This window comes from Ursus americanus, chromosome X, assembly GCF_024610735.1.
Source record: "Ursus americanus isolate L20-20 chromosome X, mUrsAme1.1.p, whole genome shotgun sequence".
Taxonomy (NCBI): domain Eukaryota; kingdom Metazoa; phylum Chordata; class Mammalia; order Carnivora; family Ursidae; genus Ursus; species Ursus americanus.
In genome coordinates this window covers 6,079,625-6,093,661 of record NC_142164.1, presented here as the reverse complement: position 1 = coordinate 6,093,661, position 14,037 = coordinate 6,079,625, and the positions used below count along the sequence as shown (strand labels likewise).

Genomic DNA, 14,037 nt, shown 5'->3' with positions numbered 1-14,037 from the left:
AGTGCCTCCCTCTCAGGAAACTTCAGACTGTACATCAGCTTATGGAATGTTTCATGGCACAACTGCTCGCAAAATTGATCTCTGTTGTCTTTCCGTTTGTATATTCATACCTCTTATTTCTGAAATTAAACCAGTGTCTTTATTTCATATTCTCTGCAATCAGCACTTGAAGTTTGTTTACCACAAAACATATCTTGCCTTCATTTTTTGAGAGAGGGAAGGGGGGCGTACGGGCAGAGGGAGAGACAGAATCTTAAGCAGGGTCCGCGCCTAATACAGAGCCCAATGAGGGGCTCAATCTCACAAGCCTGAGATCATGACCTGAGACCTGAGCCAAAATCAAGAGTTGGATGCTCAACTGACTGAGCCACCCAGTCGCCCCACATTTCTTGCTTGTAAATATGCCAAGAGTCTACCTTATCCAGCTGCCAGCACTGCCCACCACTAAACACTGTAACATGAGATACTTTCTTGTACAGTTGGCAGGACTGGCTTGTTTTGCCCATGTTCAGTGGTAGGAGATTAAATGTGTTTCCTCCTAAGAAGTCAAACAGGGTACCATTCCAGCTTTTTTTAAATTAAAATGAAACCATGAAAGATCAAGTAGAAAATACCAAAGAACATTCATCTTTTCTCCAAATGGACTAGGCTTTTGTAAGCACAAGAACAAAAGAAGAAACCATAAAAGATATATGGTCCTAACAATTAGAAAACATCAACCTTCTGTATGTTGAAACAAAATTAAACTGCAAACAAGAAGCTGGAAAAAAATGTATCTGCCAATCAAGTCTGACATACACAAAAAAAGGGTTAATATTGTTAATATACAAAGAACTTTTATAAATCAATGAGAAGAGACAAGCATTCTAACAGATAAATAGGCAAAGGCAAACATGCACTGTTGATTGTCTAACTCAGCAAGCGTTCCCAGCACCACCATCCCTCTCCTGCCCACATCACTGGCAACCGGGGGTCGTAATGTGACACAATCATGCAAGCAACTATCTGCTGAAAGAGAGGAGCATTTCTAGGAAAATTTGTTTTCTTGACTAAAAGTACAGCTGTCACCCATATTCCTTACCTCATTCTTCCTGCTTTGGACAGGGATGGGATGGCTGAAGCTGGGGCAGTCATCTTGCAAATATGGTATCATTGAGCTACTAAACCAATACCACCAGCAGCTGGTTACTTCCAGACTCCTGTCTGTGTCAAGAAAACATGAACCCTTATGAGTTTAAGCCACAATTAATGAGGGCTTCAGATACTGTGAGCCAAAAACATTCCTCACGGATGTTCCTTATATGATTAAGCAAGTCATACTGAACAGGTGAGATAGACAATAAGCAGAAACACTGTTTTACCTCACAAATAATATATTAAAAATAAAATAGCAACCTTAGACATTATGCCAAGTGAAATCAGCCAGTCACAAAAGGACGCGTATCTTATGAATCTATTTATATGAGATGCCTAGAATAACAGAATTCAGAGACAGAAAGTGAAATGGTGATCTCCGGGGCTGGGGAGAGAGGGAGGGGAGAATGGGGAGTTAGTGTTTAATGAACACTTTCAGGTTGGGAAGGCGAAAAAGTTCTGGAACTGGATGTTGGTGATGGTTGTACAACAATGTGAATGTACTTAATGCCACTTAACTATACACTTAAAAATGATTAAAATGATAAATTTTATGTTATACATACTTTACAATAGTAAAAAATACAATAAAATCAGAAAAAATAGAATAGCAATGCAATACAATTTTTCAATTTTAAAAACTGACTAAATTTGAATTTTTAAAAATTCTGTTAATGATGGTACACAGTATTTCTGAGTGTGGGGAAACAAGGAATCTCGCATGCTACTATTGGGAATCTGAATTGGCGGCCAGACCACTTTAGAGGAACTATGGTAAACTGTACCCCCAAATCTTATAAATATTCATATGCTTTGGCACAGTGATCCAACTTCCAGGAATGTAGCCAATAAAATATCAGAAATATAATGTTTTAAGTCTAAAGATTCGTAATAGCATTTTTTATAATATCAAACCATTTGAAGTAACTTATGCATTGAGAAAGGGGTTTGTTTAAACACATTGCTCTCCCTCCCTTCCATGGAACACTGCACTGGCACGGTGAACAATAGTGTAGGTCAGTGGCTCTTCAACTTTGCTGCATATTTGAACTGCCTGGGGGAGATTTTATAATTCCCAGGACCACAATAATTCATATCCATTTCCATTAGGACTTCTGGAGGTGGAACGCAGACACCAGTATTCTTTAAAGCTCCCCCACCCTTACCCCTCCCTGAGATCCCACTGTGCAGCCAAGCTCAGGAACCACTGATGTAGATTTCTATTTAGTGACATGGATACAACATAAATATTCACTAGAATTTCTTTCATGATAAAAGTAGATTATAGAACAGTCTGTATAGCATGAGCTCATTTAAAAATATAAATGTGTGGGACTTCTGAGTAAAGATGATGGATTAAACACCCACATTTGCTTTTACTTCTTCCTAAAATGCCACTAAAACAACAATAAAAGATTTTTAAAAGGTCCAAACTGACAAGGAAAAAATAATGGAAGAAGGGAAAACAGCAACACAATTTTGGAAGCTAGAAAGCATCTGAGTGGTGACTTAGTAGAACCAAGAAAGCCAAATCCTGAACTGACAGTAGGGAAAGCTAAAAAGTAACCCAATTTATAATGCTGAACCCCTACTCCTGATGATAACTTAATTGGGGGAAACAGGTAGCTCTGGCAGGTTGGAAGGAAAGGTCACTTGAAAGTATACTTAGAATGCAGTTAAAACTCCAGGTCCCTCCCCTAACCCCAGCTGGAACGGAAGGTTTATTTTCTGGAGAGGCTAGAACAGCAGGTCTCTAGACAGGGGGCATCGGACACAGTGGTGGGCTGGGGGTGCTGTAACTGAAAGCAGATGGCTTCAGTGAATGCCAAGTCTCCAGCTCTCTTCTACTCCGTTCCCATGTGAAGTCCTTCCCCCAGTACCTCAGAATGTGACTGTATTTGGAGACAGGTCTTAAAGAGGCAATGGAGTTAAAATGAGGTCATTAGAGTAGGCCCTAATCCAATCTGATTGATGTCCTCATAAGTAAATTTGGACACAGACACACATAGAAGAAAGACTCTGTGAAGTCACAGGGAGAAAGTGGCCATCTACAAGCCAAGGAGGGAGGCCTCAGAAGAAACCAGCCCTGCTGGCAAATTGTCTACAACTTCCAGTCTTCAGAATTGGGGGGCAAAAATTTCTGTTGCTTAAGCCACCCCAGTCTGTGGTACTTTGTGACAGCAATAAACTAATACAGTACTATACCAGAATTCCTCCCCAAATGGCCCAGCCAGACCACCTTGCAGTGAAACTCTAAGATGGCAAACCCATACCCTCAGAGCTTCCAATCAACTCTTGGTCCCCCACTCTTAAATATCAGCAGACATCCAAGGATTATCACACATCCATGGAACACTTCCAACATGAAAGGCAGAATCCAAAGTAAACAAACAAGAAATAAATGAAAAAGATTTAGAGAAAGCAGGAACTATTCATCAATGGGAAAAAACACTTCTAAGGTACTGATCAATACTACAACATGGATAAACTTTGAGAATATTATGCTAAGTGAAAGGAGCCAGACACAAAAGCCCACATAGTGTAGGCTTTTTTATTTGTATGAAATATCCAAAATGGGCAAACTCATAGAGACAGAAAGTAGATTAGTGGTTGCCAGGAGATGGGGGTAGGAGGGAACAAGGAGAGACTGCCAATGGGTATGGAGTTTGGGGGTGGAGTCATGAAAATGTTCTGGAATTAGATAATGATCATGGTTATACAACTTTGTGACTATATGAAAAATTACTGAATTGTATACTTTAAAAGGGTGAATTTTATGGTACGTACCTTATGTCTCACTAAACTGTTATATAGATAAGATTATACAATAATATTCTCAGAGATATATGAAAAGATAGCACACACATGTAATGTAAACAGGGTGCTATAAACAAGAAACACTCAAAAAATAACTAAAAAGAGCTTCTGGAGGGGTGCCTGGGTGGCAGGGTCCCATCAGCCCACATGGGCTCTGCATTCAGCGGACAGTCTGCTTTAGATTCTTTCCCCTCCTTCTCCCTCTGCCCCTCTCACTTGTTCTCTCTCTCTCTCTTGCTCACTCGCTCTCTCTCTCTCTCTCTCAAATAAATAAATAAATCTTTTTAAAAAAGGAGCTCCTGGAAATTTAATTACATTAAATTTTTTTTAATTCAATATAAGGATAGGAATATAAAATTGAGACAATCTCCCAGAAAGTACAGCAAAAAGATAAAGATCAAAATGACAGGAAAAAAAAGTTAAGAAAATTAGAGGACCAGTTCAAGAGATACAGCCCAGAATTATAATGGCAGAGCAATAGAGACAATAGAGAGAAAAGAGGGAAAGTGTATTAGTTATCTATTGCTACATAACAAATTCTCCCAAAACTTGGTGGCTTAAATAACAATAATCACTTACTATCTCTTGTGGTTTCTATGGGACAGGAATTCAGACACGGCATTGCGGGGACTGTTTGTATTCCACAATGTCTGGGCCTCAGTTGGAAGGCTCCAAGCCTGGAGACTGGAATCATCTGAAGGTTCATTCATATGTCTAGTGGTTGATGCTGGCTGTTGACTGAAGGTCTAGCTGGGCTGTCAACTGACACACCCATGTGGCCTGGGCTTTCTCACAATGTGGTGGCTGGATTCCCAGAATAAGTGTTCTGAGAGAGATAAAAAAGAGAGAGAAGAGAGAAGAAAGAGGAAAGAAGGGAGAGGAAAGAAGGAGAATGAGAGGGAGAGGGAGGGAGAGATGGAAGAAAAGGGAGAGAGGGAGAGAGAGAGAGAGAGGACACACCCAGGCAGAAAGCATATTTCCTTTTATGACCTAGCCGTGGAAGTTGCACAGTGTTACTTCTGCCACATTCTATTGGTTTGAGGCAGTTACAAAGTCTACTTGTGCTCAAAGGGAGGGAATATAGACTACCACTCCTTGGAGGAATGTCAAGGTCACACTGTTAACAGAGTATATAGGGTGGGAGCTAAATAGGCATCACCATCTTTGGAAAATACAATCTGCCCCACAGGAGAAAAACTTGAAAGAAATATCAAAATACAAGAAAATTTTCCAGAACTGAAAGACATGACTTCCAACTTGATGAAAATAGAACCACATTAAGTCCTCTCACTGAGAAATTTCAGAACATTGAAGTCAAAGAGAAGACCCTACAAGCTTTTGTTAGTTTTTTGACTGCCCTATATCTTTTCTCCTGTAACCTTCCACTACCCCACTAGGGAAATTATCCATCTGCTTCCCCTACCTCGGGAGAATGCACTTGCCCCAGGCCAATCAATAAACCTCATATTCCTGAACGTGCTGATTGGTTCAGGGATGGACACATTTCACAAATAAAGCCAAGTCCGGCTCTTTTTCAGGGACCGATATAGATATTGGTTATGAAGGGGCCTCTTCTGAGACTGTAAGCACCAGAAACAATGTAAGCCTAGAGCTGCCAAGGGCTGTCTTTGCAGCCAAGTGTAAGAGGCCTGCTTGAGAATGAAGCCAACACTAAGGGAAGTAGAGCCAAGAGATGGAAAGAGAAAAACAGAATTGACATGATATTGTTTGAATGCCTAGAACTCGCTCTACTCTAGGCCATCCAAGATTATGTAAGCCGACAAATCCCTTTTGGCTTAAGCTCATTTGAGATAAGTTTCTGTCACTTAAACCAAGAGTTCCAATCAATTCAATAACTCAGTGCATTGGTATTTCAGAGGAGAATAACCATAAGAGAGGGTAATCACCAGAATATGCTAAATTTGTCTGTTTCCCAAGGGTAGATTCCAATAGTAGCAAGCATTCCTAGCTCACTCAAGAAATTCAAGTAACAACTATAAAAGCTTTTGCCCCCAGGATTTACTCACATTTCAGTGAGATCTTTTAAGTGAATAGAGAGAGGTCCTATTACTCTATCAAGTAATTTTGTATTTATAATTCAATATGATTGATGTGTGTACATAAGTTAATTTTTAAAAGGCAGTGTTATTTTCAGAAACGGCAATATATCCTAAATGTGAACTCTAAGATACATGGTAGAGATGAAGACATGTTAAAAAGGAGGTTATAATTCTGATCTGCTAAGTATTGCAAATCCTTTGGAATCTCTTAAATTTTCCAAACATTACTGTATAACTGTTATAATTAACTACTGTTCAGGGACACCTGGGTGGCTCAGTCGGTTAAGCGTTTGCCTTTGGCTCAGGTCATGATCCAGGGTCCTAGGATGTAGTCCTGCATCCGGCTCCTTGCTCAGTGGGGAGCCTGCTTCCCCCTCTGCTTCCGCCCTCCCCCCTGCTTGTGCATGCTCTCTCTCTCTCTGACAAATAAATAAGTAAAATCTTTAATAAAAAAACATTTATTACTGTTCATAGTCTGTGTGTATATATACACACACACACATACATATATATATTCTCTTCAGGATACATTTTAAAAATTAAAAGTGAAAAAATGTTTTCAAACACTGTTGCTATGAGCTTACATGGAACTCAGATTAGTGTGAGGTTCTACTTTGGTATAGAAAAGGGGAAAGAAGGAGGATAGAGAGAAGGAGGAAGGAAGAGAAGGAGGGAAGGGATAGAGAGAACTTGAATTGTTAATTATAAACATAATTTCAAATTTTTGGGTGTAAAAATACAAGGCAGAAGATTTTTGCATAATTATAATTCTATCAAGCCAGGTTTCCAAATAGATATGTTCTAAGCTTGGTATAAACAAATGGTAACTCGGGGTATGCATTTCCCCACTATAGTAACTCAGAGGAAAGAAAGTTTTCAAAATCAGTTAGCTTTACCTTTGGAGTTTAAGATAATAACTGTTTCCAGAATGAAGAATCAAATAAACCATGTATTACTAGACATATGTGAGGTCAGTTTAAGTGGATTTAGAGTCATCCAAACACTTGATCCAGATTTTTGCTTTTGTCTATCTGCTATTCACCGTGGAAGATATAGAGTCAACTAGGACTTTTCAGGAAAGTTATAAACCAAACAGTATTCTAAATCACCAACTATGATTCTTTGGAATTGACTTTCAAAAAGAGGTAAAATACATGAAATTATTGGTTCTGTCTCCATTTCTTGGATAAAAAAAGAAGATATTTGAAAGCACATTTTCCCTATGACCTATAGAAACTAGACAGTTGTTTTGTCTCAGATACTGCTTAAGGATTTTACATATTTTATCACATTTAATTGTCACAAAATCCTATGTGATGAGTACTATTACTGTCTGCACTTTAGAATGGAGGAAACAGAAGAATAGAGTTATTAACTTGCCAGAGGTCTGACAACTAATAAATAGAATGACCAGGATCTGAAACTTCATAATCTTAACCACTTCTCTCTAGTGCCTCCAACTCAGAACTGGTTTGAAAACGTCCCCTGGAAACAGCTGATGAGTCAGAAAAAAAAATCTTACTTCATCCTGTCTGACAGAAAGCCTCATTTAATATAGAAGTGGAAATACCAGCCACCTAATAAAATAAAATCTCCTTCTATTCGGTAAACATCTACTCAGATCAAACCATTTTTTAAGAATGTAAAGTATAAGGAAATTTCATTGTTATAAATATCCAATTCATGAGAGTAAGAAAACATCTGGGTCTAATTAATCATTATAAACTTTGCATTTTCATATTCAAAAAGCAATCAAATATACTCTGTCCACAATCAGCTAAGAGTGAATTATGGTAATTCATGCATATTAGCTTATCACAACACATAACAAAAAGCAGCATTTCTTGTCTTTGTTTTTATTTTATCCAAGTAATGAATGTAAATGGTAACAAACCAAAGGGTACAGAAAATCCTAGGCAAAAGCCTACAGATCCCCTCCTACTACACCCTTCCCCAACCCTAAACCCACTTCTCAAAAGCAATCTACTTTTCCTATTTCTGCTTTTAGCTCTCTGGAAGTATGGGTGATATGCTTAGATATCTATTTCTTGATTTGTATCTGTTGAATCCCTGGTAGCCCTGAAATGAAAGAAGCTCTTAACTCACAAGATCCCTCTGGCCCTTTCTCATCTCCCTTATTGTTGATCTTTGTTATTTTTAGTCTCTCTCTGGTTACCTTGGTAACTTTAAATACTGTACTTAAAGCTCTATTTCTAGTTCCATCAACTTTTGATTGTATCTCTTGGACAGAATGTAAATACAGACGATATTGACAGTATAGAAGGTGGAATGTGGACAGGGCTGGCTTCCTAGGTATGCGACCTGTGCAATCACACCGAGCCGAGAAGCACTAAGTACTTGGTTTAATGTTCTACTGTCATTGTCTTGAAATCCTTAAGTTATTAATGAAGATCTTAAAAACAGAAAAGGTATGCCTTGTTCATGGTCAAGTGATCTATGATTTGGTATAATTGCAACTAAAATCTCAACAGATTTTTTTTAAGGGTACTCAATAGATGCATTCTAAAATTTATATGCTTTAGACTATCCAAGGTTTGCCTTAGCTATATCATATGTCAACAATTATTATAAAGCAACGTTAATGTGATATTGGTATAGGGATAAAGAACTGAAAAATAAAACAGAATAGAGTGGAGAAAGAGACCCATAAATATATAGAAATGATAAATGCCAGGAGTAGTGTTACAGAAACAGGATAGACTATTCAACAAAGGATGCTGAGACAACTGGATATGCTACCATATGCCATACTCACAAATCAGTTGTTGATGGATTAAAACTCCAATACGAAAAAACAAAACTAAAAAAATCTTAAAACAGTATAGCAGGATATCTTTATAAACTCAAAGTAAGGAAGTGTTTCTTAAATAAGACACATAAAGCAATGACAATTAAAGAAACTATTGATAAATTTGACTCCTTTGAAATTGTTAACTTTTGTTCATCAACAAAGAAAGAAGGTAAGTGATGATCTAGGAAAAGATATTTGCCACAAATATGCCTAGAATACATAAAAACCCTTACTAATCAATAAGAAAAACAGCCAAGCAGAAAATTGGGCAAAAGACACGAATCAACACTTCACAGAAGAAAAATGAATAGCACATAGCCATGTAAGATACCTCAACTCATTAGTAATCAGGGAAATACAAATTATAATACAATTGGATATCATTTCATATCCAGTAGGTTGTCAAAAATTAAGAAATCTAATAACATCAAATGTCAGGATGAAGATCACTGGGAACTGCTGGTGGAAGAACAAACAGGTAAAAACACTTTGGAAAACAATTTGGCACTATGTTATAAAGCTGAAATTCAAAACCTGAAAACAGCAATTCTACTCCAAGGAATATGGCCTAGATATGCTTGTATATGAGTGCCACACTTATACCTACACAGTTTGCAATAGCAAAAAATAAAAAGGGGAAAAATCAAATGTCCAACAACAGGAGAATACAAACAAATGGTGGAAAATTCAGACAATGAAATATTATATAGCAGGGAAAATGAATTCACTATACATGCAACAACATGAATGAATTTTATGAAGACAATACTGAGTGAAAAAAGCAAGTAACAATGCTATTTCAGTATTTCATTTTTATAAAGTTCAAAAATACGCAGAGATTTACATAAACATAAACACAAAATGCAGGGTAATAGCTACCTCTGGGGGAAGGCACGGAGATGGAAGAGGGAGTATAGAGGTGGATGTACCACCCAGAGCCCTGGCTGAGACAGATAAGTTTTCTTGTTCTCCCCATTCCCTAGAAGGTGAAATTTCTCTAGTTTGCTTTTCATTTAGGCTGCCTCACTCAGTTTTATGTGGGGGGGTCTCAGTTCAACTCTCCATGTTATGCAGTCTCATGGGCTTATCTCCTGTCCTGCCTCAGTCATTGCATTCTAAACCCTTTGTTATTGAGATTGGCATTCATAACAGTGATAGGTTCAGCCCCATCTCCAGTCACCCTCTGGTTTTCAGCTCCATTTGATCTATTCCCCAGGAATTGTCCTTACTTTCTTTTGAGTTCAGATATGCTTTTCAAAGGATGTTTGTAATAGTTTGTCCAACATTCTCTGATGGATTTTGACACAGAACTTACATCACTCTTCCAAGCTCTTCTATGAAATTAATCTTTCCCAGTTTTCTACTTCTACTTTGGTCAATTTTGGTCATCACATAATACAAAGAAATCAGTAAAACCCTCCGTGTTTTCAAATCTGCTGTCAAAGACCTGTATGTAATAATTGACTGATAATTCTATCACTATGTTACATATGAGCTTATGTCTTCTTTCTGCTTATAAATTTTACTGTATTTTGTTTTTTACGCTTTTTTCCCTTAATCAGTCTAGCAAAAGGGTTTATCTAATTTATAGGTTTTTCAAAGAACAAGCTTTTGTATTTTTATCCTATGTACTACCATTTTTGTTTCCTAATTTATTAACTCTAACTTTCGTTTTTCTTAATCACTTTCTCATAGTTTCTCCTAGTTTCTTTCATTGTTCTTTTTCTAAAAAAATTTAGATGAGGACTTAGTTTATTTTTCACCATTTTTTTAAAATGAAAATATCTAAGGCCATGGGTTTTCCCCTAAAATATATATATATAAATTACTCCCTTTCTAAATAGTTTTCAATTTTCTTTTTTCTTTGATCCAGAGATTATTTTAAAATGTTTTTTTGAATATCTAAGTTGAGGAGTGCCTGGGTTGCTCAGTCGGTTGAGCATCTGCCTTCAGCTCGGGTCATGATCCCAGCGTCTGGGGATCAAGCCCCATGTCAAGCTCCCTGCTCAGCATGGAGCCTGCTTCTCCCTTTCCTCACTGCTCATGCTCTCTCATGTTGTCTCTCTTGATCTCTTGCTCTCAAATAAATAAATAAAATCTTTAAAATAAACAAATATCTAAGTTGATAAGTCTATATTATATACTTCAAATTTTATTTAAATTGGATCAGTGAATAAATCTGTAAAGGAACTACTTTTAAATTTCTTTCGACTTTCTTTTTAGACCAACTCATGATTTATATGTAAATATTCCATTACTTCCTACCTTACCCTCACAAAATAGCATGTTTACCAAACCACATACAGCTATTAACTCAAGTCTATTTATTATGTTATTCAAGGTCTCTATGAATCAGTCATGAATTGTGTTCAGCTGCTAGAAAGAGAACCAGTATGACAGTAGCTTATACAAGGCAGAGGTTTATTCTCTCTCTCCCTCTCTCTCTCTCTCTCTCTCTCTCTCTCCCACACACACACACATGCAAATTTGGCAATAGATGGCCCAGAACTGACATGGCAGCTCCCTGTCATTAAGCTCTGGGTTCCTTTTATCTCTCTGCTTTGCAATTTTGAGTGCTACCTTCCATCCTCAAAGTTGTTTCATGACCAAACAATAGCTGTTGCTGTTTTAGCCATCACATCAAACATGCTAAGAAGGAAGAGGAAAGGGGAGGGGTGAAAGAGATCTTACAGTTGAGGCAGCCCTCTTTAAACAGCTTTCCTAGAACCCCCACCTAATGATTTCTGTTTATAAATCAGTGACTGCTCCTAATTTATGTATTGGCAGCGATGTTATTTACTGCACATAGGTTTATGTTTATGTTTATCATAACCTTGCCTTTTATAATTACATAATATCCTTCTTTGTCCTCTTTGGTGCTTTTAACATTAAATTCCTTCCACATTCTTTTTTATTTGTATTTGCCTAATAATTTTTGCCTATTCCCTAATGTCAAATGTTATCACTTTATTTAAGCACATTTATTTTCATTTATTTATTTTTTTAGAGAGAGAGAATGCACATGAGCAGGGGGCGACACAGAGGGAGAGGAAGAGAGGGAATCTTAAGCAGGCTGTACACCCAGCATGGAGCTCAACATAGGGCTCGATCTCACGACCCTGAGATCATGACCCGAGCCAAAATTAAGAGTCAGATGCTTCACCGAAAGAGCCACCCAGGTGCACCTAAGTGTATTTTTAATCTACATGAGAGTCTCTGTTTTTTACTGGGAGAAATCGGTCTATTCAAATATAATGTAAAGTCTGATGTGTTTGGTTTTGTGTTTTGCATCTTGCTTTATATTTACTATTTATCTTGTATTGCTGTTTGCTAATTTTTCCTTTCCTCTAATATACATATTTTGTTACTATTTTTTTTCTAAGACTTTATTTATTTGAATAAGAAGAGAGAGAACGCATAAGCAGAGAGAGCAGCAGGCAGAGGAAGAGGCAGAAGCAGGCCCCCCGCTGAGCGGGGAGCCTAAAGCAGGGCTTGATCCCAGGACCCTTAGATAATGACCTGAGCCAAAGGCAGACACTTAAACAACCGAGCCACCCACGTGCCCCTTGTTACTATTTATTTAAAATAAGGTATCAAGGGCACCTGGGTGGCTCAGTCAGTTAAGAGTCTGACTCTTGATTTTGGCTTGGGTCATGATCTCAGGGTCGTGAGATTGAGCCCCATGTTGGGCTTTGCACTGGGTGTGGTGCCTGCTTAAGATTCTCTCTCTCTTCCTCACTCTGCTCCCCTTCCCTACATATGCTTTCTCTCTCTCTAAAAATATAAAATGAAATATCAAAATGCTCCATTTCCTCCCCCATTTTTCTCCATGCCCGCAAGATAAAACATTTAGAATACTTTCACTCTACCCTATCCACCTCTCCCTATCTTTTAAAAGGCCTTTATTTCCACTCACTTCCCATCTTCCAGCCTAAGCCCTACTGTTTTCCACACCTACACGTGGTGCTACAACATTTTGATATCCATTTGAAAAGAAAGTGAAGCACAACCCATACCTCCCACCTTATACAAAAGTTAAACTGAAGTGGATGATAGACCTAAACCTAAAAGCTGAAACTATAAAACTAGAAGATAACATAGGAAAAAAGCTTTACTACCCCGGCCTAAGAAAAGATTTTTTAGGTAGAGCACACAAAGCACAATATATAAAGAATAAATATATAAGTTGGACTTCATCAAAATTAAAAACCACTGCTCTTCAAAAGACAAACTAAGATAATGAAAAGACAAGCTACAGACAGGAAGAAAATATTCGAAAAACACATATGTAGCAAAGGACATGGATCAAGAATAACAAAAGAAACAAACCCATTTTTCCAATGGTCAAAAGATTGTTAGGTAATTTACCAAAAAGATATACAAATGGATAATAACCACATGAACTCAACTTGACTATTCATCAGGGAAGTGCAAATTAAAAACCACTGTGATATCACTACACACCTATTAGAATGACTCTTCTCAAAAATAACAAAACCAAGTGCTGGCAAAAATTATGAGCAAGATGTATGCACTGCTGATCAAAATGCAAAACAGTACAGTCACTTTTGAAAAGACGTTGGCAATTTCTTATAAAGTTAAGTACATACTTACTATATGACCCAGTGATCCCACTCCTGGGTATTCACTTGAGAGAAACAAAAACTTGTATTCACACAAATATCTCCAAACAAGTGTTTATACTAGGTTTATTAATAATCTCCCAAAAAATGAAACAACACAAATGGCTTCCAAATAGCAAATGGATGAAAAAACTGTGGTACACGTACAGATACACAAAATGTGATACTACTCAGTAATACAAAGTAATGAACTGCTAATACATGCAACTACGAGGATGAATTTCAAATGCATTTTGCTAAGTGCAAAAATTCAGACTCAAAAGGCTACATATGAATACATAAATATGACATTCTAGAAAGGATAAGGCTGTATGGAAAGAAAAGAGATCAGAGTGATTGCCAGGGGCTGGGTGTGAGAGGGAAAGGCTGCAGTTATACAACTGTATCTGTTTGTCAAAACTCATAGAACCATACATTGAAAAGAGTACATTGTGCTTTATGTACATTACTCTCTGATAATAAAAAGAACCCAAAGAAGCAAAATAGCCTAATCTTGCACTCTGTGGTTACCTTACGATCAACATAGTGATAAACTGCAAAGTCCATTCCTTCCAAGCAACCTAGTGAATAC

At 37.5% G+C, this 14,037-nt stretch overlaps 1 long non-coding RNA gene across 1 annotated transcript in view; it reads right to left on the bottom strand.

The window, feature by feature from the left end:
- The window catches only part of LOC148106811 (uncharacterized), a 140,947-nt gene that overhangs the window by 105,333 nt on the left and 21,577 nt on the right, over window positions 1-14,037 (bottom strand). Inside the window, exon 2 of the long non-coding RNA XR_015723427.1 lies at window positions 1,082-1,203. This is a non-coding gene — a long non-coding RNA (uncharacterized LOC148106811). The remainder of the gene's footprint in view (window positions 1-1,081; window positions 1,204-14,037) is intronic.